General features: G+C 39.8%; 1 non-coding gene across 1 annotated transcript; it reads left to right on the forward strand.

The window, feature by feature from the left end:
• Nucleotides 1–22,071: 22,071 nt before the first annotated feature.
• LOC148577091 (small nucleolar RNA R71) lies at nucleotides 22,072–22,179 on the forward strand. Its single transcript, XR_015903919.1, has one exon. It is a non-coding gene; the product is annotated as a small nucleolar RNA R71 (small nucleolar RNA).
• Nucleotides 22,180–24,207: the final 2,028 nt, after the last annotated feature.

Here is a 24,207-nt window from a genome sequence, read left to right on the forward strand (position 1 = left end):
TGGTAGTAGTGTAATTTGACTGGGCCGAATCTAAGGTCTTTGAAGCATAGGCTATAGTTTAAGGAGCTTTACCATCACGCTGTGCTAGCGCGGAAACTATGGCGTGATTCGATGCATCGCACATGATCTCGAAAGGTTGATCCCAATTTGGGCCTCGCACAATAGGAGCTGTGATCAATGCTTCCTTCAAAATGTCAAAAGCCTTTTTGTAATCCTTATCAAAATTGAATTCCACATCCTTTTGAAGTAAGTGGAAAAAGGGTAAGGCGACTTGGCTGAAATTCTTGATGAACCGGCGGTAAAAACCTGCGTGGCCAAGAAAGGAACGAATCTCCCTCACCGAGGAGGGGTAAGGTAAACTTGAAATGACATCGATCTTAGCCAGGTTTACGAAAATTCTGTCTTTAGATACAATATGACCTAACACTATACCCTGTTTCATCATAAAGTGGCATTTTTCAAAGTTCAATACAAGGTTAGTATTGGTGCATCGTTCTAGTACCCGAGCTAAGTTCTCTAAACATGCATCAAAGGAGCTACCATAAACACTAAAATCATCCATGAAAATTTCCATGCAATTCTCCAAAAGATCTGAGAAAACACTTGTCATGCACCTTTGGAATGTTGTCGGTGCATTGCATAAGCCAAACGGCATTCTCTTATATGCAAACGTTCTAAAGAGGCAAGTTAAAGTGGTTTTCTCCTGATCCTCAAGAGCTATATGAATCTGGAAGTACCCCGTATATCCATCTAAAAAGTAATAATGGGATTTACCTGCCAAGCGATCCAACATTTGGTCTATGAATGGCAACGGGTAATGGTCTTTCCACGTTGCTTGATTCAGCCAGTGGTAATCTATGTACACTCGCCAAGTATTTTGAATCCAGGTTGCAACGAGCTCTCCACTTTCTGTTTTTACCATGGTTACTCTGGATTTCTTCGGCACTACTTGGACCGGACTTACCAACTTGCTGTCTGAAATGGGATAGATGATGTCCGCTTCCAAGAGGCAAGTTACTTTCTTCTTGACTACATCAAAGATTGTAGAGTTTAGCCGTCTTTGCGGTTGCCAGACCGGCTTAGCACCTTCCTCCAAGAAAATTCGATGAAGGCACACTTGAGGGCTTATTCCCACAATGTCACTTAGGCTCCATCTAATCGCTTTCTTATACTTCTAGATAACCTCAAGGAGTTGTTGCTCCTCTTGTTGGAAAGATCGGTTGCCACTATCACTGGGAATTTGCGCTCCTTGTCAAGGAATGCATATTTAACATAATGGGGGTGGAAGCGGTTTCAAATCTTCCCTTGCTTCTTGGAGTGGTAGCTTACCCTCTCGGTCATGGGAACTTGTGAAGTAATTTCATCTTCTTTATCCTCAAGTTCTCCCTCTTTTGAGCTTTCTTCATCAATAAGACCTTTTTTGGGCTCATGGTGGTTACCTATCTTGAGCTTATCCTCTCTTCCATTCTCAATAAGGTTCTCACCCTCATCAATGGATTCTTCCATAGGTAGAGTGGGCTGAAAGTTTATCTCTTCGAGTGGCTTACCTCCTTGTGGGGTTATAGCATCAATGCTAGACTTTAGAATTGATGGAGGTGGTAAGTGTGGATCACTAGGCATCCCAAGTTGTGGAGGAGCAAGGTTGCTAGGGGTGGAATGAGGAGGTGTCAGATGGGACAAGACTTCGGCAAGAGTTACCATGCAATCATCTTGTTTTCTTTGAAATTCTCGCTGTTCTTGGATGAGGGCTTGAAAGTTATGCTCCTCGTGAGAGAGGTTGATGGGAGTGGGATGGTGATGGAAGCAAGGTTGTCCCATATATGGCGATGGGTAGGTTGGTTGAGAAAAAGCTGGTGGTGGGAATGGTAAAGGGGCTTGAGAGTACAATGGTTGTGTCTCATATAGAGGGTATGGGGCATGAGCATATGGATGGGAAAAATTGTAATGATGGGGTGTTCCACTTGGAGTGAGAGGTTGATAAACATTGGAATCATAGGGTCCTTGTTGCCAAGAATTTCTTGCGTGTGACCCTCCCTCGAAGTGGCCTCCCATACCTAGATGTGAACTAGTGTTAGAATTATTACCCCCTTGATGCATTCGTATATTTACCATTTTAACTAGTTAGTTTAGTTAGTTTTAGCATAGTTTCATTCACTTTCTTTGAAATAAATGGGCAATTTTGTGAGTTTTTTCCTCCATGCATCCATGAACCAAGAACTAAGTGAAATTTGGCATAATTCAAGCAAATGACTCAAAGAGTTTATATATAAGTTGATGTGAATGATTCCCTTGAAAATTATTGCATAAGATGGCAAAACTTTGAGGATAATTCTTTGGTTTATGGTAGGTGATGGAGCAAGGAGGAACAAGCACGTTGGTGACTTGGAAACCAAATTGGCAACGCCAAAACATGTGCGCAGCAAGGAGGAAGAAGGGGCGTTGTTGGATACGTGTTCAGCAACAACTCCAGCAACAACGCCCAACAAATCAAGCAGCCAGGGAGAAGAAGGCTTGGGCGTTGTTCCTGGCGTGCTTTGCCAATAACTTGGGCAACAACGCCAGGAAGCCACCAAAGAAGAGGCTTGGGTGTTGTTCCTGGCGTGTTTTGCCAATAACTTGGGCAACAACGCCAGGAAGCCACCATGGAAGAAGGATGCACGTTGTTCCTGGCGTGTTTTGCCAATAACTTGGGCAACAACGCCAGGAAGCCACCAAGGAATAAGGATGCACGTTGTTCTTGGCGTGTTTTGCCAATAACTTGGGCAGCAACGCCAGAAAGCCACCAAAGAAGAAGGATGGGCATTGTTGCTGGCGTGTTTTGCCAACAACTTGAGCAACAACACCAGGAAGCCACCAGAGAAGAAGGATAGGCGTTGTTGCTGGCGTGTTTTGCCAACAACTTGGGCAACAATGCCAGGTAGCCTGACCTTGCCCTCTTCAATGGAACATAACTTGAGCTACAGAGATCCAATTGATGTGCTTCAAGTTGCGTTGGAAAGTAGACATCAAGAGCTTTCTAACCATATATCATAGTCTATAGTGGAGCAAACAAATTAAAGCTCAAACCAGAGGCAACTTTGGGCATCAAAACTAAGTTCAAAAAGGCAGAAAGGGCCAAGTGTTTGGCAACAACTTGGGCTGGCAATGCCCAAGCACCAAGTTCCTAGCCCAGGAAGTTCTTGGGCACGTTGCCAACGTGTATAAAGCTGGCGTGTTTGCCAGTAACGCCAGACCATTGGGCCAGAAGCGAGAAGAATGAGCTCTGTTTCCTCTGTTTGGCAACACTTCCTACATTGAGCCAATATTCAACAAGGATAAAGCCCACATTGCTAACCCAATTGAAGATCTCCAAATGAGTTTTAGGAGTAGTATAAATAGAGAAGGAGTTCGTACTTTAAGGGACTTTTACTTTTAGACACTTTTACTATTACACTAGCATTTTTACTACATCTCACCCGTCTTCTATTTTATTTTTTTTGGCAACTTTGAATTTCAGTTTTAAAGGAATACTTCTTCTTCTTCTTCTTTATTCTTCTCTACACTTAGTTTAATTTTGATCTTTGCATTTATTGTTGAGTTTAGAGCTATGATTCACTAAAGCCCACCTTCATTAGGGGGAGGAGCTCTGTTTATTTGAATGGGTTGATAATTCTTCTTTTCCTTCTCAATTCAAGTGGTTCATCCGAGAGGAAACTCTTGTTCGTCAAAGATTCAACTACATTCGAGAGAAGGGTTGAATCTACATGAATTATATGGTGAACTTGAGAAAGGAGCCATGTAACTAAGTTTAGAGTCATCCTTTCATGATTTCTTCGATCAATACACTTTGGGTTGGTATGTGAGATGTAACCTCCCTTAGTTGAGATTCTGGAAGTTGTGTGGCCTTGGATTAGAAATTGAACTTCACCTCTTCTCATGACCAATTAGATCACGAGAGTGGCAATTGATTGTGTTGAAGAGAAATTGAATTGCCAAGAGATTGGGATCCAATTATTCACAATCTGCCATGGATCTATACCCATGATTGAGAAGGAATTGAGTAACATCAATTCATGACAATTTACATCTCTGATCCCTAATGATCTCTCCATCATTAATTCTCATCTCTTTTGTTCTTTAGTTCTTTGAATACCCACTACCCAATTCCCTTCTACATTCTTGCAATTTATCATTCTTACCATTTACATTCTGTTTCTCTATTTCTTGCTATTTACTCTTCTGCTCTTTAAAATTCTGCAATCTTTACTTTCTTGCAATTTATCTTTAATGTCATTTAAGTTTCTTGAAATTTAAGTTTCCGTCATTTACTTTTAGTCATTTAATTTGCTTTCCTTATTTTAGTTCTTTAAATTTCTTGTCATTTAATTCCTTGCAATCTCTTTCAAGTGTTCAAATCTCAGGAATCAAAACAATGTTTTCTTGACTAAATTTACCATTTAACTAAAGTTGCTTAATCTACCAATCTCCGTGGGATCGACCTCACTCTTCGTGAGTTTTATTACTTGATACGACCCGGTATACTTGCCGATTGCGCGTTAATATTCAAATTTTCGCTTATCAAGTTTTTGGCGCCGTTGCCGGGGATAGGCAAAGATTAACAATGATTAAGTGAATGGTAGTTTAGATTAAGCATTTTTCTTTTCCTTATTACAGCCCACTAACTATTTGATATTTTGTTAATAATGTTCAAATCCAAAAACCATGAACAAATCTTTAATTGGATGATAAGTAGAGACATTGTTCCGGAGGTGCCTTTTAAGCTAGAAGATGAAGAATACCCTGACATACAAGAAGTGGTTAGAAAAATGGGATGGGAGCTTCTCTGTGATCAACCCCAAGTTATAAGTGTGCTCCTCATCCATGAGTTTTATGCCAATGTCATAAAGAAAGATGATGAGGAAGAACCATACTTGAGTTATGTACGAGGGGTGGTAGTACCCTTTGGCCCAGACACCATCAATAGAGTGCTAAAAACCAAGCCAAAACGGTTTAAGCAACCTAGCTATGAAGAGAGGGTTCAATATGACCCAAAATGTGTAGACGTTTTAAGTGATCTATGCAAAGTGGGCACGGACTGGGTGTTGGACTCACACAAACAACCACTCAAACTCCGAAGGAGTGATCTCATACCTCAAGCAAAAGGATGGCATGACATAGTGAGAAGATCATTAATCTGCACCTCAAACAACTCAGAGGTGACACTAAACAGAGCTATAATGATCAACTGCATAATGAAAGGAGGAGAGATAGATGTGGGAGAAACCATAGCCAAGAACATTATTAACATAGCTGAAGGTGTTCAAAAAGACAGCTGGCTAGGATATCCTAGCACTATCTTGCGTTTGTGTGAAGAGGCTGGAGTACCACTTAAAGAATTTGATGACACAGAAATAATCTCCCCTGGGAAGCCTATCACCAAAAGATTGATGGAGTATGTCACCACGGTCTAATTAGAGAGGCAACCTTTAGCAAGAAGAAAGAGAAGGAAAGAAGCAAGACAAAGGGAGGAGCAAGAAGAAAGGGAACAACAAGAAGATAGAGAAGAACCAAGTGCATTGAGCGTGAACCAACTCCAAGCCGCATTAGAAGGAATCTCTGGGCAATACTCACAAATTCAAAGAAGCCAAGATGAACAAGCTCAACAACAAAGGGATCTTTGGCAATTGATGGATCAATAAAGAGGAACCTAAGCTCAATGGATGGATTAGCAGAGGGAATATCAAACGCACATGATAGAACTACAACAAGAGCAATATACCAAGATGTATGAAGCCATCAACAACTCAACTGCTGAATATGAAAGATCCATGAATAAAGTAATACAAGAACAGTTTTAGTTGAGGAAAGAGCAAGCTCAACAAAGGGAGCTTCTTCAAAAAATGGATGACAGACAAGACAAGCTTTACAGAGAATTCAATAAAAACAGAATGTTCAAAGAGGCTAGACATAGAGATAGAATTGAGTATGATATGTACACTCAAGAAAAACTCAGCTACATTTGTGGAACACTCCCAGTGCTCAACTCAAAAATCCAAACCTTCAATGAAGCACACAAAGTGTTGGAAGAACAAGAAATCTCAAGAGTGAAGTTCAACATTGAAAGGCTAAAAGATAAGATGGTGAGCTCAGGGATATGGAGAAAGATGGAAGAGGGATAAACAACAAAACAACAAGGAGAAATAAGAAGCAAGAAAAGGCAAGATCCAAAAGGCAAAGGAAAGGAACCCAAAGCTTAAAGGTGGTGAAGTTTCTTTTAGTATTACAATAAATAAAGAAGATGTATGTCTGAGACCTGATATACCTTCTAAGATTTCTCTTTTATGCATTTTCATGTTTATGTTATGCATTTTCATACTTACATCATGTTTGAAATGTATGTTTGTCCTAAGTCCTTTTGTTTGATAATTGAATAAAAGATGAGATTTGAACAAGAACAGAGAGAAATATAGCCTAGAAAGAATAAAGTTATCCTATAAAAAGTGCTAGTATACATGCCTTCCTTGTAAATAAATCAAGGCTCAAGAAATCAAGAAATGCCTGCTTATACAAGACTAGTTGGTCGAAGGTTACAAGACTAAAAAAAAAAAATGAAAAGCTAGGCATCAATGACCAAATTTGGATATGTGTCTGTGGTGATTGATGTTAGGGGATATACTTGGGCTAGTAAATCCGAGGGGTGCTTCATCACCTGATAACTTGAGTTAACTAACTCGGGATTATCGATTGAAAACCCCCGTTCAAGAGTAGCTCCATAACAGAACATTCAGCAATCCAAAGAGGTGCTGGACACCACTATCCAAATAAAATCTCAAAGTTATATGCATGTGATTGAATGTGTTAAGGAGAGAGGCTTGAGCTAGTAAATCTTTAAGAGTGTTTCAACACTTAACAACTTAAACCAACTGGTTTGGGATTGTTGATTGAAAGCTTATGCTAAAGAGCTGCCTTAAGACAAGATTTTTAGCTCAATTGAAGCAAAGAAAACTGAAAAGAAAAGCAAAATTTTTTAAGGATCATGTGCTAAGGTGTGAAAAAGGAGTCTAATAAAGCTAGTTAGCACTAAAGCAAGCATTTTGATAAAGAAGTGAATTAGCTTTGATCATTTGCATTGAACAAATGACTACACAATTTAGGATGATAGAGTTCTTGAAAGAAGTTCCTTTCTGTTAAGATATTTTTGCATCTTAAAGTCTGTTATCAAATCTTTTTATCTCTTGCTTGAGGACAAGCAACATTTTAAGTTTGGTGTTGTGATGCATTCGCATATTTACCATTTTAACTAGTTAGTTTAGTTAGTTTTAGCTTAGTTTCATTCACTTTCTTTGAAATAAATGGGAAATTTTGTGAGTTTTTTCCTCCATGCATCCATGAACCAAGAACTAACTGAAATTTGGCATAATTCATGCAAATGACTCAAGGAGTTTATATATAAGTTGATGTGAATGATTCCCTTGAAAATTATTGCATAAGATGGCAAAACTTTGAGGAAAATTCTTTGGTTTATGGTAGGTGATGGAGCAAGGAGGAACAAGCATGTTGGTGATTTGGAAACCAAATTGGCAATGCCAAAACGTGTGCGCAACAAGGAGGAAGAAGAGGCGTTGTTGGCTGTGTGTTCAGCAACAACTCCAGCAACAACAACCAACAAATCAAGCTGCCAGGGAGAAGAAGGCTTGGGCATTGTTCCTGGCGTGCTTTGCCAATAACTTGGGCAACAACGCCAGGAAGCCACCAAAGAAGAGGCTTGGGCGTTGTTCCTGGCGTGTTTTGCCAATAACTTGGGCAACAACGCCAGGAAGCCACCAAGGAAGAAGGATGCACGTTGTTCCTGGCGTGTTTTGCCAATAACTTGGGCAACAACGCCAGAAAGCCACCAAGGAAGAAGGATGCACGTTGTTCCTGGCGTGTTTTGCCAATAACTTGGGCAACAACGCCAGAAAGCCACCAAAGAAGAAGGATGGACATTGTTGCTGGCGTGTTTTGCCAACAACTTGAGCAACAACGCCAGGAAGCCACCAGAGAAGAAGGATAGGCGTTGTTGCTGGCGTGTTTTGCCAACAACTTGGGTAACAACGCCAGGCAGCCTGACCTTACTCTCCTCAATGGAACATAACTTGAGCTACAAAGATCCAATTGAGGTGCTTCTAGTTGCGTTGGAAAGTAGACATCAAGAGCTTTTCAACCATATATCATAGTATATAGTGGAGCAAAAAAATTGAAGCTCAAACCAGAGGCAACTTTGGACATCAAAACTGAGTTCAAAAAGGCAGAAAAGTCCAAGTGTTTGGCAACAACTTGGGCTGGCAACGCCCAAGCACCAAGTTCCTAGCCTAAGAAGTTCTTGGGCACGTTGCCAATGTGCATAAAGCTAGCGTGTTTGCCAGTAACGCCAGACCATTGGGTCAGAAGTGAGAAGAATGAGCTCTGTTTCCTCTGTTTGGCAACACTTCCTACATTGAGCCAATATTCAACAAGGATAAAGCCCACATTGCTAACCCAATTGAAGATCTCCAAATGAGTTTTAGGAGTAGTTTAAATAGAGAAGGAGTTTTTAATTTAAGGGACTTTTACTTTTAGACACTTTTACTATTACACTAGCATTTTTACTACATCTCACCCGTCTTCTATTTTGTTTTTTTTTTGGCAACTTTGAATTTTAGTTTTAAAGGAATACTTCTTCTTCTTCTTCTTTATTCTTCTCTACACTTAGTTTAATTTTGATCTTTGCATTTATTGTTGAGTTTAGAGCTATGATTCATTAAACCCCACCTTCATTAGGGGGAGGAGCTCTGTTTATTTGAATGGGTTGATAATTCTTCTTTTCCTTCTCAATTCAAGTGGTTCATCCGAGAGGAAACTCTTGTTCGTCAAAGATTCAACTACATTCGAGAGAAGGGTTGAATCTACATGAATTATATGGTGAACTTGAGAAAGGAGCCATGTAACTCAGTTTAGAGTCATCCTTTCATGATTTCTTCGATCAATACACTTTGGGTTGGTATGTGAGATGTAACCTCCCTTAGTTGAGATTCTGGAAGTTGTGTGGCCTTGGATTAGAAATTGAACTTCACCTCTTCTCATGACCAATTAGATCACGAGAGTGGAAATTGATTGTGTTGAAGAGAAATTGAATTGCCAAGAGATTAGGATCCAATTATTCACAATCCGCCATGGATCTATACCCATGATTGAGAAGGAATTGAGTAACATCAATTCATGACAATTTACATCTCTGATCCCTAATGATCTCTCCATCATTAATTCTCATCTCTTTTGTTCTTTAGTTCTTTGAATACCCACTACCCAATTCCCTTCTACATTCTTGCAATTTATCATTCTTACCATTTACATTCTGTTTCTCTATTTCTTGCTATTTACTCTTCTGCTCTTTAAAATTCTGCAATCTTTACTTTCTTGCAATTTATCTTTAATGTCATTTAAGTTTCTTGAAATTTAAGTTTCCGTCATTTACTTTTAGTCATTTAATTTGCTTCTCTTATTTTAGTTCTTTAAATTTCTTGTCATTTAAGTCCTTGCAATCTCTTTCAAGTGTTCAAATCTCAGGAATCAAAAAATGTTTGCTTGACTAAATTTACCATTTAACTAAAGTTTCTTAATCTACCAATCTCCATGGGATCGACCTCACTCTTCGTGAGTTTTATTACTTGATACGACCCGGTATACTTGCCGGGTGCGCGTTAATATTCAAATTTTTGCTTATCAAGTTTTTGGCGCCGTTGCCGGGGATAGGCAAAGATTAACAATGATTAAGTGAATGGTAGTTTAGATTAAGCATTTTTCTTTTCTTTATTAAAGCCCACTAACTGTTTGATTTTTTGTTTCACTAACTTTTACTTCACTCTAGCAATAGAGTGCTTTATTTGTGTTGATTGATTTGCGTGTGTTTTATGTCAGAGGCAAGGAGAGGAGTATCCACTTCATTTGATCCTGAGGACGAGAGAACCCTCCGAAGGTTAAGAAGAAAAGCAAGAGGAAAAGGGGTAATTGGTAAAGAGGATTCAGAAGGAGAGGATCAAGCCATGGAGGGCAATCTGCATAATCCTCCTGAGGGAGGTGCCAACAATAACGGCCCACATCCAAGGAGAGTTCTAGCCTCTTACACTTTCCCCAATCCAAGACACTGTGGGAGCAGTATACTCACTCCCAATGTTCATGCAAATAACTTTGAATTGAAGCCTCAGCTTATCACTCTGGTGCAAAATAATTATTCCTATGGAGGAGGTCCCCTTGAGGATCCAAATCAACACCTATCTGTCTTCCTAAGAATATGTGAAACTGTCAAGACAAATAGTGTGCATCCAGATATTTACAAGCTGCTGTTGTTCTCATTTTCTTTGAGGGACAAGGCATCTCAATGGCTGGAGACATTTCCCAAAGAAAGCATTAACACTTGGGATGATTTGGTGAATAAATTCCTATCTAAGTTCTATCCACCTCAAAGGATCATCAGGTTGAAGACAGAGGTGCAAACATTCACTCAAATGGATGGGGAATCATTGTATGAGGCATGGGAAAGATACAAAACTCTGATTAGAAAATGTCCACCTGAGATGTTCAGTGAATGGGATAGAATTCAAAATTTCTATGAAGGGTTAACTCTAAAGTCTCAAGATTCCCTGGATTACTCTGCAGGAGGCTCGCTACAATTGATGAAGATAGCCGAGGAAGCCCAGAATCTCATAGACATGGTAGCAAATAACCAATACTTCTATGCTCATCAGAGGCAGCGCCAACCCATTCAAAAGAAGGGTATGTTGGAACTAGAAGGAGTGGACACGATCTTGGCACAGAACAAGTTGATGCACCAACAAATCCAGAAACAAATGGAAATGATGGCTAAGAGAATAGATGGCCTCCAACTAGCTTCAGTGAGCACAACAAATCAACCTTCAATTGAATGGAGTCAAAATGAAGCGAGCAATGTTGAGCAGCAACAAGAACAGGTTCAATATATGCAAAATGCCTCAAATTCTTCTCAAAATGACTTCCATGGTGACACATACAACTCATCCTGGAGGAATCACCCCAACCTGAGATGGGGTGATAATCAAAACCATTGGCAGAAGAACAACAACTCCAACCACTCCCGCAACACACACAGCCAAAATCACTCATCTAACAACACTAACCAATACAAGAAACCACAAAACACATATCAACCACCCCACAACAATCAACAAACTCATCAAAATAACTTTCCCACACCAACATCCAACCCACAAAATTACCACACCAGCCCTTCAAACAATTTCCAGCAATAACAATCAGCCCCCATCATATCACCAATTGACCATCATGAAAATAGGATTTCAAGTCTTGAGGCAGCCCTACAAACAATTGCTCAGTCCACTCAAACCTTGATCAAAGGGCAAGAGGGATATGAAGCTACCATGAAGAACCTTGAACAGCAAGTGGGACAATTGGCCAAACAAGCTGAATGGCCGACCAACGTCCTCCCAAGTGATACAATACCCAACCCAAGGGAAGAATGTAAAGCTCTGCAGTTGAAAAGTGGCAAAGTAATCAGAGAAAGTTCTAACAAGGAAGCAACAAAACTCAAGGAGCAAGACACAGTAGACAAGCAAAATGAAGAAAAGGCATCAACACCTCAAAAAGGCAAAGAAGATGAAAAGCCACAAAGTAAGATACCCACTCAAGACAGCCACCACAATAACAAGGAGAATGTGAAGCCACAACAGGAGAACAAGAATGAAGAAGTGAAAGCCTATGTACCCAAGCTTCCATACCCAACCAGGATACACAAAGGATCGAAGGACCAACAATTTCCAAGGTTCTTGGAAATCTTTAAGAAACTTGAAATCAACATTCCATTGGCAGAAGCTTTAGAACAAATGCCATTATATGCAAAGTTTCTTAAAGAATTAATCACCAAGAAGAGAAGTTGGCAAGAGAAAGAAACAGTGATTCTCACTCAAGAGTGCAGCGCCATCATCCAAAAGGGGCTGCCACCAAAACTTAAAGATCCAGGCAGCTTCCTCATACCTTGCACGATTGGGAGCATAGCCATTGATAAATCACTCTGTGACCTGGGAGCAAGCATTAACTCAATGCCTCTTACCATGATGAAGAAAATGATGATAGAAGAGCTGAAACCCACAAGGATGTCACTCCAGCTTGCTGACAGATCTATCAAAATACCAAATGGTGTAGTTGAGAACCTCTTAGTAAAAGTGGGAAATTTTATATTCCCAGCCAATTTTGTGGTCCTAGATATGGATGAAGAAGGGAACAACTCAGTTATCCTTGGTAGACCCTTTTTGGCCACAGCTAGAACAATCATTGATGTGAAAAAGGGAGAGATGATCTTTAGAGTACATGATGAGAAAATGACCATAAATGTCTTCAAAGCAATGTAGTACCCCGTTGAGAAAGAGAGTTGCATGAGGGTTGATGTGGTGGATTCTTTGGTTGAAGAAGTATTTGAAACAAACCATCAAGTGAAATAGGAGGAAGTCCAGGACATCTAAGAACAAGAAGAGAACAAATTGGAAGCACCAGAGGAACCAAGTGAAGCCAAGAAAGAAGAGGCGCCACAACAAGAGTTGAAACCATTACCCCCTCATCTTAAATATGCATTCCTTGGTGAAAAGGACAACTTCCCAGTGATCATCAACTCTACATTGAATGCAGAGGAAGAAGAAAAACTTCTTGAGGTATTGAAAGCTCACAAAGATGCATTGGGGTGGACCATTGATGACTTGAAGGGCATAAGCCCTGCCATATGCATGCACAAAATACTCTTGGAGAAAAATTCTAAAGCAGTGGTACAACCTCAAAGAAGACTAAATCCCACAATGAAGGAGGTTGTTCAAAAAGAAGTGCTGAAGCTATGTAAAGCTGGGATCATTTACCTATCTCTGATAGTCCATGGGTTAGCCCAGTGTAAGTAGTACCCAAGAAAGGTGGGATGACTATCATTGTCAATGAGAAGAATGAGCTTATTCTAACAAGAACAGTGACAGGATGGAGGATGTGCATTGATTATAGAAGGCTGAATGATGCCACACGAAAGGATCATTTCCCTCTCCCTTTCATTGAACAGATGCTGGAAAGGCTGGCTGGCCATGCTTATTACTGTTTTCTTGATGGATATTCTGGGTATAATCAAATAGTGGTTGACCCCATGGATCAAGAGAAGACCTCCTTCACCTGCCCTTTTAGAGTTTTTGCGTACAGGAGAATGCCATTCGGATTGTGTAATGCCCCAGCTACCTTTCAGAGATGCATGCTATCAATCTTCTCAGACATGGTAGAAAAATTTATTGAAGTCTTTATGGATGACTTCTCCGTTTTTGGTGATTCTTTCAATGCTTGCTTGCATCATCTTACCCTAGTCTTGAAAAGGTGCCAAGAAACCAATTTGGTTTTGAACTGGGAGAAATGTCATTTTATGGTACCCTATCTTGGTCACAAAATTTCAAGAGAGGGTATAGAAGTAGACAAGGCAAAAGTAGAGATTATAGAAAAACTCCCACTGCCAACAAATGTAAAAGCTGTTAGAAGTTTTTTGGGCCATGCTGGATTCTATAGACGATTCATCAAAGATTTTTCTAAAATAGCAAAACCACTAAGCGATTTGCTGGTGGTAAGCAACTTTTTTTCCTTTGATGATGAGTGTAAACATGCCTTTGAGACTCTAAAAGCTAAGCTCACCACAGCACCAATCATCACACCCCCAAGCTGGGGACTGCCTTTTGAACTCATGTGTGATGCAAGTGACCTTGCAATTGGTGCTGTGTTGGGGCAGAGGAAGGAAAAGAAGCTTCATGTTATCTACTATGCAAGTAAGGTATTGAATGAAGCTCAAAGAAATTACACCACAACAGAGAATGAGTTACTAGCTGTGGTATATACTTTTGATAAGTTTAGGCAATATTTGATTGGATCTAAAACTTTAGTCTACACTGACCATGCTGCTCTTAAGTATCTTATGTCAAAACAGGATGCCAAACCAAGGCTAATCAGATGGGTATTACTCCTACAAGAGTTTGACATTGAGATAAAGGACAGAAAGGGTAGTGAAAATCAAGTTGCTGACCATCTATCAAGGCTGCCACAAGATGCATGTCAAGACACTTTTCAATCAGTAAATGAAGACTTTCCAGATGAGTACCTCTTGCAAATTCAACACACTCCTTGGTTCGCAGACATGGCCAACTACAAAGCAGGAAGGAGCATCCCACAAGAGTATACAAAGCAACAAGTTAAGAAGCTGTTACATGAGGCTAAGTTATTCTTTTGGGATGAACCATTTCTATTCAAAAGGTGCCCAGATGGGATGATAAGAAGATGTGTACCCGAGGGTGAGATAAAGGATATACTATGGCATTGTCACAACTCAAGCTATGGTGGCCACTTTGGAGCTGAAAGAACTGCAGCAAAGGTGCTTCAAAGTGGATTCTACTGGTCTTCTATCTTTAAGGATGCTAGGAATTTTGTGAACCACTGCAATGAGTGCCAAAGAGCAGGAGGCTTGACAAGGAAGAATGAGATGCCCCAGAAGTTCATCTTGGAGGTGGAACTCTTTGATTTGTGGGGAATAGACTTCATGGGACCTTTTCCTCCATCCTACTCATTCAAATATATCCTAGTAGCAGTGGAATATGTTTCCAAATGGGTGGAAGCAATAGCCACCACTACATGTGACACGAATGTTGTACTGCAAATTCCTAAAGAGAAACATCTTCACCAGATTTGGAGTGGCGAAAGGACTTGTAAGCGATGGGGGAAGCCACTTCTGCAACAAGCAATTGAACTCTCTCCTCCATAAATATGGAGTAACACATAAAGTGGCAACACCTTATCACCCCCAGACAAATGGACAAGCTGAACTTGCCAATAGAGAGCTAAAGAGAATCCTGGAGAAAACTGTGGGAGCAACAAGAAAAGATTGGGTAAGGAAGTTGGATGATGCACTTTAGGCATACAGGACAGCATTCAAAACACCCTTAGGGAAATCTCCATTTCAGCTAGTATATGGGAAAGCATGCCATCTGCCTGTTGAGCTTGAACACAAGGCCTTTTGGGCCACCAAACTCTTGAATTTAGATGCTCAAGCAGCAGGAGAAAAGAGGTTACTACAACTCAATGAATTGGAAGAATTCAGACTGGAGGCATATGAGAATGCCAGAATATACAAGGAAAGAGTAAAAAGGTGGCACGACAAGAGAATCTCGCCAAGAACATTCGAACCAGGCCAAAAGGTGTTGCTATTCAACTCGAGACTGAAGATCTTCCCTGGGAAGCTGAGATCTAGATAGACTGGTCCATACACCATCACAAAAGTATCACCTCATGGTTATGTAGAATTACTTGATGAGAATTCAAAAGAGACCTTCACAGTCAATGGGCATAGGGTAAAACTTTATCTTGGTGGCCCCTGGAGCAAAGAAGAGACTGTACTATGGTTAGCATGAGCAAGGAAGCTGCATTGTCAAGCTAAGGACAATAAACAAGCACTTCATGGGAGGCAACCCGTGCACAGGAGTCTTTTATTTTTATGTCTTAAGTAATCAATAATAAAAGGGTGCTTCATATACATTTGAGAAAAGAAAGATTTAATTAGCATGTAGTGTATGTGGTGCGCGAAATTGTGATCATCAACAATGGCGCCAAAGGACTTGGAGCTCTTAAACATGAATCACACTTTATCACAATTTTGCACAACTAACTAGCAAGTGCACTGGGTCGTCCAAGTAATAAACCTTACGTTAGTAAGGGTCGATCCCATGGAGACTGTCGGCTTGAAGCAAGCTATGGTCACCTTGTAAATCTCAGTCAGGTGAATTCAGATGATGATGAAGAATTGATAATTAAAAGATGAATAAAACATAAAATAAAGATAGAGATACTTATGTAATTCTTTGGTTGGAATTTCAGATAAGCGTATGAAGATGCTTTGTTCCTCCTGAACCTCTGATTTCCTATTGCCTTCTTCCAATCATTCATACTCCTTTCCATGGCAAGCTTTATGTTGGGCATCACCGTTGTCAATGGCTACTTCCCGTCCTCTCAGTGAAAACGTTCCAAATACGCTGTCACCGCACGACTAATCATCTGTCGGTTCTCGATCATGTCGGAATAGGATCCATTGATCCTTTTGCGTCTGTCACACGCCCCACAATCGCGAGTTTGAAGCTCGTCACAGTCATCCCTTCCCAGATCCTACTCAGAATACCACAGACAAGGTTTAGACATTCCGGATCTCAGAAATGGCCGCCAATAATTCTAGCCTATACCACGAAGGTTCCAATCTTAGATTAGAAACCCAAGAGATACGCATTCAAGCCATTGCTAGTAGAACAGAGGTGGTTGTCTGGCACATGTTCATAGGTGAGAATGATGATGAGTGTCACGGATCATCACATTCATCAAGTTGAAGAACGAATGAATATCTTGGAGAAGAAATAGACTTGAGTTGAATAGAAAAATAATAGTACTTTGTATTAATTCTTGAAGAACAGCAGAGCTACACACCTTAATCTATGGTGTGTAGAAACTCCACCATTGAAAATACATAAGAACAAGGTCTAGGCATGGCCGAATGGCCAGCCTCCCAAAGTCTAGGGACTAAACGTCCAAAGATTCTTCAAATACAATATTAAAAGGTCCTATTTATAGAGAACTAGTAGCCTAGGATTTACATAAATCAGTAATTAATGCAGAAATCTTCTTCTGGGCCCACTTGGTGTGTGCTTGGGCTGAGCATTGAAGCTTCCATGTGTAGAGACTTTTCTTGGAGTTAAACGCCAGTTTTTATGCCAGTTTGGGCATTTAACTCCAGCTTTTGTGCCAGTTTTGGAGTTAAACGCCAGAATTCTTGAGCTGACTTAGAATGCCTGTTTGGGCCATCAAATCTCGAGCAAAGTATGGACTATTATATATTTCTGGAAATCTCAGGATGTCTACTTTTCAACGCAATTGAGAGTGCGCTAATTGGGCTTCTGTAGCTCCAGAAAATCCACTTTGAGTGCAGGGAGGTCAGAGTCCAACAGCATCTGCAGTCCTTTTGCAGCCTTTGAATCAGATTTTTGCTCAGGTCCCTCAATTTCAGCCAGAAAATACCTGAAATCATAGAAAAACACACAAACTCATAGTAAATTCCAGAAATGTGATTTTTAAATAAAAACTAATAAAAATATAATAAAACTAATTAAAATATACTAAAAACATACTAAAAACAATGCCAAAAAGCGTATAAATTATCCGCTCATCACAACACCAAACTTAAATTGTTGCTTGTCCCTAAGCAACTAAAAATTAAATAGGATAAAAAGAAGAGAATATACAATGAATTCCAAAAAATATATATGAAGATCAGTATTAATTAGATGAGCGGGGCTTTTAGCTTTTTGCTTCTGAATAGTTTTGGCATCTCACTTTATCCCTTGAAGTTCAGAATGATTGGCATCTATAGGAACTCAGAATCCAGATAGTGTTATTGATTCTCCTAGTTAAGTATGTTGATTCTTGAACACAGCTACTTTATGAGTCTTGGTCGTGGCCCTAAGCACTTTGTTTTCCAGTATTACCACCGGATACATAAATGCCATAGACACATAACTGGGTGAACCTTTTCAGATTGTGACTCAGCTTTGCTAGAGTCCCCAATTAGAGGTGTCCAGGATTCTTAAGCACACTCTTCTTTTTGCTTTGGACCTCGACTTTAACTGCTTAGTCTCAAGTTTTCACTTGACACCTTCACGCCACAAGCACATGGTTAGGGACAGCTTGGTTTAGCCGCTTAGGCTAGTATTTTATTCCTGTGGGCCCTCCTATCCACTGATGCTCAAAGCCTTGGATCCTTTTTATCATCCTTGCCTTTTGGTTTAAAGGGGTATTGGCTTTTTCTACTTGCTTTTCTTTTCTCTCTTTTTTTTTGCAAGCTTTTCACTGCTTTTTCTTGCTTCAAGAATCATTTTTATGATTTTTCAGATTATCAACAACATTTCTCCTTTTCCCATCATTCTTTCAAGAGCCAACAATTTTAACATTCATAAACAATCAAATTCAAAAATATGTACTATTCAAGCATTCATTCAGAAAAACAATAGTATTGCCACCACATCAAAATAATTAAACTGTTTTAAAATTTGAAATTCATGCACTTCTTTTTCTTTTTCAATTAAAAACATTTTTCTTTTAAGAAAGGTGATGGATTCATTTTCATAGCTTCAAGGCATAGACACTAAGACACTAATGATCATGTAATAAAGACACAAACATAAATAAACATAAAGCACAATTTTCGAAAAACAGAAAATAAAGAACAAGGAAATTAAAGAACGGGTCCACCTTAGTGATGGCGGCTTGTTCTTCCTCTTGAAGATCTTATGGAGTGCTTGAGCTCCTCAATATCTCTTCCTTGCCTTTGTTGTTCCTCTCTCATGGTTCTTTGGTCTTCTCTAATTTCATGGAGGAGGATGGAATGCTCTTGGCGCTCCACTCTTAGTTGTCCCATGTTGGAACTTAATTCTCCTAGAGAGGTGTTGATTTGCTCCCAATAGTTTTGTGGAGGAAAATGAATCCCTTGAGGTATCTCAGGGATTTCATGATGAGGAGTTTCCTCATGCTCTTGTCCATGAGTGGGATCTCTTGTTTGCTCCATCCTTTTCTTAGTGATGGGCTTGTCCTCATCAATGAGGATGTCTTCCTCTATGTCAATTCCAGCTGAATTGCAGAGGTGACAAATGAGATGAGGGAAGGCTAACCTTGCCATAGTGGAGGACTTGTCCGCCACCTTGTAGAGTTCTTGGGATATAACCTCATGAACTTCTACTTCCTCTCTAATCATGATGCTATAAATCATGATAGCCCGGTCTATAGTAACTTCAGACCGGTTGCTAGTGGGAATGACTGAGCATTGGATGAACTCCAACCATCCCCTAGCCACGGGCTTGAGGTCATGCCTTCTTAGTTGAACCGGCTTTCCTCTTGAATCACTCTTCCATTGAGCGCTCTCTTCACATATGTCCATGAGGACTTGGTCCAACCTTTGATCAAAGTTGACCCTTCTAGTGTATGGGTGTGCATCTTCTTGCATCATGGGCAAGTTGAATGCCAACCTTACATTTTCTGGACTAAAATCTAAGTATTTCCCTCGGACCATTGTAAGCCAATTCTTAGGGTCCGGGTTCACACTTTGATCATGGTTCTTGGTGATCCATGCATTGGCATAGAACTCTTGAACCATTAAGATTCTGACTTGTTGAATGGGGTTGGTGAGAACTTTCCAACCTCTTCTTCGAATCTCATGTCGGATCTTCGGATATTCGCCCTTTTTGAGCTTAAAAGGGACCTCGGGGATCACTTTCTTCTTGGCCACTTCATAGAAGTGGTCTTGATGCACCTTTGAGAGGAATCTCTTCATCTTCCATGACTCGGAGGTGGAAGCTTTTGCCTTCCCTTTCCTCTTTCTAGAGGTTTCTCCGGCCTTTGGTGCCATTAATGGTTATGGAAAAACAAAAAAGCTTTAGCCTTTACCACACCAAACTTAGAAGGTTGCTCGTCCTCGAGCAAAAGAAGAAAGAAGAGAGTAGAAGAAGAAGAAATAGAGGAGATGGAGGGGGTTTTATGTTTCGTCCAAGGGGGATGGGTAGTGTTTAGGTTGTGTGAAAATGAAGGAGTGAAGATAGGTTTATATAGGAGTGGAGAGGGGGTGTGGTTCGGCCATTATGGGTGGGTTTGGGTGGAAAAGTGGTTTGAATTTGAATGGTGAGGTAGGTGGAGTGTTATGAAGATGGATGTGAGTGGTGAAGAGAATGGTGGGATTTGATAGGTGAGGGATTTTTGGGGAAGAGGTATTGAGGTAATTGGTGAATGGGTGAAGAAGAGAGAGAGAGGTGGGGTAGGTGGGATCCTGTGGGGTCCACAGATCCTGAGGTGTCAAGGATTTCTCATCCCTGCACCATGTGGCGTGCAAAACGCCCCTTGCTGTCAATCCTGGCGTTAAACACCAGGCTGCTTCCCATTTCTGGCATTTAACACCAGCTTCTTGCCCATTCCTAGCGTTAAACGCCAGTCTGGTGCCCATTTCTGGCGTTAAATGCCCAGAATGGTGCCAGACTGGGCGTTTAACGCCCATTTTGCTACCCTTACTGGCATTTAAACGCCAGTAAGTTTCTCCTCCAGGGTGTTCTATTTTTCATTCTGTTTTTCCTTCTATTTTTGATTTTTCAATTATTTTTTTGTGACTTCACATGATCATCAACCTATAGAAAACATAAAATAACAAAAGAAAATAGAAATTTAATATAGATAAGTAAAAATTGGGTTGCCTCCCAACAAGCACTTCTTTAATGTCAATAGCTTGACAGTGGCTCTCATGGAGCCTCACAGATGTTCAGAGCAATGTTGGAACCTCCCAACACCAAACTTAGAGTTTGAATGTGGGGGTTCAACACCAAACTTAAAGTTTGGTTGTGGCCTCCCAACACCAAACTTAGAGTTTGACTGTGGGGGCTCTGTTTGACTCAGTATTGAGAGAAGCTCTTCATACTTCCTCTCCATGGTGACAGAGGGATATCCTTGAGCTTTAAACACAAGGGAGTCTTCATTCACTTGAATGATCAATTCTCCTCTGTCAACATCAATCACAGCTTTTGCTGTGGCTAGGAAGGGTCTGCCAAGGATGATGGATTCATCCATACACTTCCTAGTCTCTAGGATTATGAAATCAGCAGGGATGTAATGGTCTTCAACCTTTACCAAGACATCCTCTACAAGTCCATAAGCCTGTTTCTTTGAATTGTCTGCCATCTCCAGTGAGATTCTTACAGCTTGTACCTCAATGATCCCTAGCTTCTCCATTAAAGAGAGAGGCATAAAGTTTATACTAGATCCCAGGTCACACAGAGCCTTCTCAAAGGTCATGGTGCCTATGGTACAAGGGATGGAGAATTTTCCAGGGTCTTGTCTCTTCAGAGGTAATTTCTGCCTAGTCAAGTCATCTAGTTCTTTGAGGAGCAATGGAGGTTCATCCTCCCAAGTCTCATTACCAGACAACTTGGCATTTAGCTTCATGATTGCTCCAAGGTACTTAACAACTTGCTCTTCAGTAACATCTTCATCCTCTTCAGAGGAAGAATACTCATCAGAGCTCATGAATGCAAGAAGTAAATTCAATGGAATCTCTATGGTCTCAGTGTGAGCCTCAGATTCCCATGGTTCCTCATTAGGGAAATCCTTGGAGGCCAGTGGGCGTCCATTGAGGTCTTCCTCAGTGAAGATCACTGCCTCTTCCTCCTCCCCAGGTTCGGCCATGTGAGACGTGTTTATGGCCTTGCACTCTCTCTTTGGATTCTCTTCTGTATTGCTTGGGAGAGTACTAGGAGGGAGTTTAGTAATTTTCTTACTCAGCTGACCCACTTGTGCCTCCAAATTTCTAATGGAGGACCTTGTTTCAGTCATGAAACTTTGAGTGATTTTGATTAGATCAGAGACAATGGTTGCTAAATCAGAGTGGCTCTGTTTAGAGTTCTCTGTCTGTTGCTGAGAAGATGATGGAAAAGGCTTACTATTGCTAAACCTGTTTCTTCCACCATTATTGTTGTTGAAACCTTGTTGAGGTTTCTGTTGATCCTTCCATGAGAGATTTGGATGATTTCTCCATGAAAGATTATAGGTGTTTCCATAGGGTTCTCCCATGTAATTCACCTCTTCCATTGCTGGGTTCTCAGGATCATAAGCTTCTTCTTCAGAGGAAGCTTCCTTAGTACTGCCTGTTGCTGCTTGCATTTTAGACAGACTCTGAGAAATCATATTGACTTGTTGGGTCAATATTTTATTCTGAGCTAATATGGCATTCAGAGTATCAATCTCAAGAACTCCTTTCTTCTGATTTGTCCCATTATTCACAAGATTCCTTTCAGAAATGTACATGACTTGGTTATTTGCAACCATTTCAATGAGTTCCTGAGCTTCTGCAGGCGTCTTCTTCAGATGAAGAGATCCTCTAGCAGAGCTATCCAATGACATCTTAGATAGTTCAGACAGACCATCATAGAAAATTCCTATGATGCTCCATTCAGAAAGCATGTCAGAAGGACATCTTCTGATTAATTGCTTGTATCTTTCCCAAGCTTCATAGAGGGATTCACCTTCCTTCTATCTGAAGGTTTGGACTTCCACTCTAAGCTTGCTCAATTTTTGAGGTGGAAAGAACTTTGCCAAGAAGGCATTGACTAGCTTTTCCCAAGAGTTCAGGCTTTCTTTAGGTTGTGAATCCAACCATGTCCTAGCTTTGTCTCTTACAGCAAAAGGAAAAAGCATAAGTCTGTAGACTTTAGGGTCAACCCCATTGGTCTTGACAGTATCACAGATTTGCAAGAATTCAGCTAAGAACTGATGAGGATCTTCCAATGGAAGTCCATGAAACTTGCAGTTCTGTTGCATTAGAGAAACTAATTGAGGCTTAAGCTCAAAGTTGTTTGCTCCAATGGCAGGGATTGAGATGCTTCTCCCATAGAAGTCGGGAGTAGGTGCAGTAAAGTCACCAAGCACCTTCCTTGCATTGTTGGCATTGTTGTTTTTGGATGCCATGGTTTCTTCTTCCTTGAAGAGCTCTGTTAGGCCCTCTAAAGAGAATTGTGCTTTAGCTTCTCTTAGCCTTCTCTTCAAGGTCCTTTTAGGTTCAGGATCAGCTTGAACAAGTATGCCTTTATCTTTGTTCCTGCTCATATGAAAGAGAAGAGAACAAGAAAGTAGGGAATCCTCTATGTCACAGTATAGAGATTCCTTGAGGTGTCAAAGGAAAAGAAGAATAGAAGGAGGAGGTAGAGAGAGGAGAATTCGAACTTATTAAGAGGGATAGAGTTCGAATTGTACCTTGAGGAGGAGTGTTAGTCCCTTAAATAGAAGGATATGAGAAGAAGGGAAGAATTTTCAAAAATTAATTAAAAGATTTTGAAATAATTAAAAGAAATTTTTGAAAATTTGATTGATGATTTTCGAAAACTAAGATTGGGAAAGAAATAAAGTGATTTTTGAAAAAGATTTTGGAATTAGAAATTAAAAGGATATGATTGAAAGTTAATTTTGAAAAAGATGTGATTGAAAAGATATGATTGAGAAGATATGATTGAAGATCAAATTAAAAAGAGAAAGTTTTAAAATTAAAGTTGATTACTTGACTAATAAGAAATTAAAAGATATGATTCTTAAAATTTAAAATTTGATCCTTTCTTAATAGGCAAGTAACAACTTGAAAATTTTGAAGTAAATCTTTAATTATAACAAGGATTTTCGAAAATAAAAAAAATGGAAAGAAATTGATTTTGAAGAGATATGATTTGAAAAAGATTTGATTTTGAAAAATTATGAAGATTTGAAAAAAATTTGAATTAAAAACAAAATCTTCCCTCTAGTGTCCTTCTGGCGTTAAACGCCCAGAATGGCATCCATTCTGGCGTTTAACGCCCAAAATTCTACCTTTTTGGGCGTTAAACGCCCAGCCAGGTACCTTGGCTGGCGTTTAAACGCCAGTTTTCCTTCTTCACTGGGCGTTTTTGAATGCCTAGCTTTTTCTGTTTGATTCCTCTGCTGAATGTTCTGAATCTTGAATTCTCTGTATTATTGACTTGAAAAGACAAAATTTTGAAAATATTTTTGAATTTTTAATGATGAGAAACAATAAAAATTGCAACTAAGATCAAATAAACAATGCATGCAGGACACCAAACTTAAAAATTTTCATATACGAGACACTAACAAATTGAGAATGCATATGAAAAATAACAAAGCACACAAAACAAGAGAATTTAAGGATCAGAGCATTGAAATCATCAAGAACAACTTGAAGATCAATGAAGAACATATTGCATGTTTTCGAAAAATGCAAGAAGAATGCAATTGACATCAAACTTAAAAATTGATACTAGACTCAAACAAGAAACATAAAATATTTTTGATTTTTATGATTTATAAATTTTTTTTGTGATTTTCGAAACTTATATGGAGAAGAAAATAAAGAGATTCAAAACTTTTAATGAGAATTCCAGGAATCATGCAATGTTAGTCTAAAGCTTCAGTCTAAAAAGATTAGACATGTTTGGCCAAGCTTCAGCAGGACATTACATTCAGCAGCTAAATTGATGAGAATCAATCAGCTTTTGTGATGCTAAGAACATCACCTTGAAACTCTAGAATTCATTCTTAAAAATTCTGAAA

Source organism: Arachis ipaensis, chromosome B1 (genome assembly GCF_059453495.1).
Source record: "Arachis ipaensis isolate K30076 ecotype BB chromosome B1, ASM5945349v1, whole genome shotgun sequence".
NCBI classification, from domain to species: domain Eukaryota; kingdom Viridiplantae; phylum Streptophyta; class Magnoliopsida; order Fabales; family Fabaceae; genus Arachis; species Arachis ipaensis.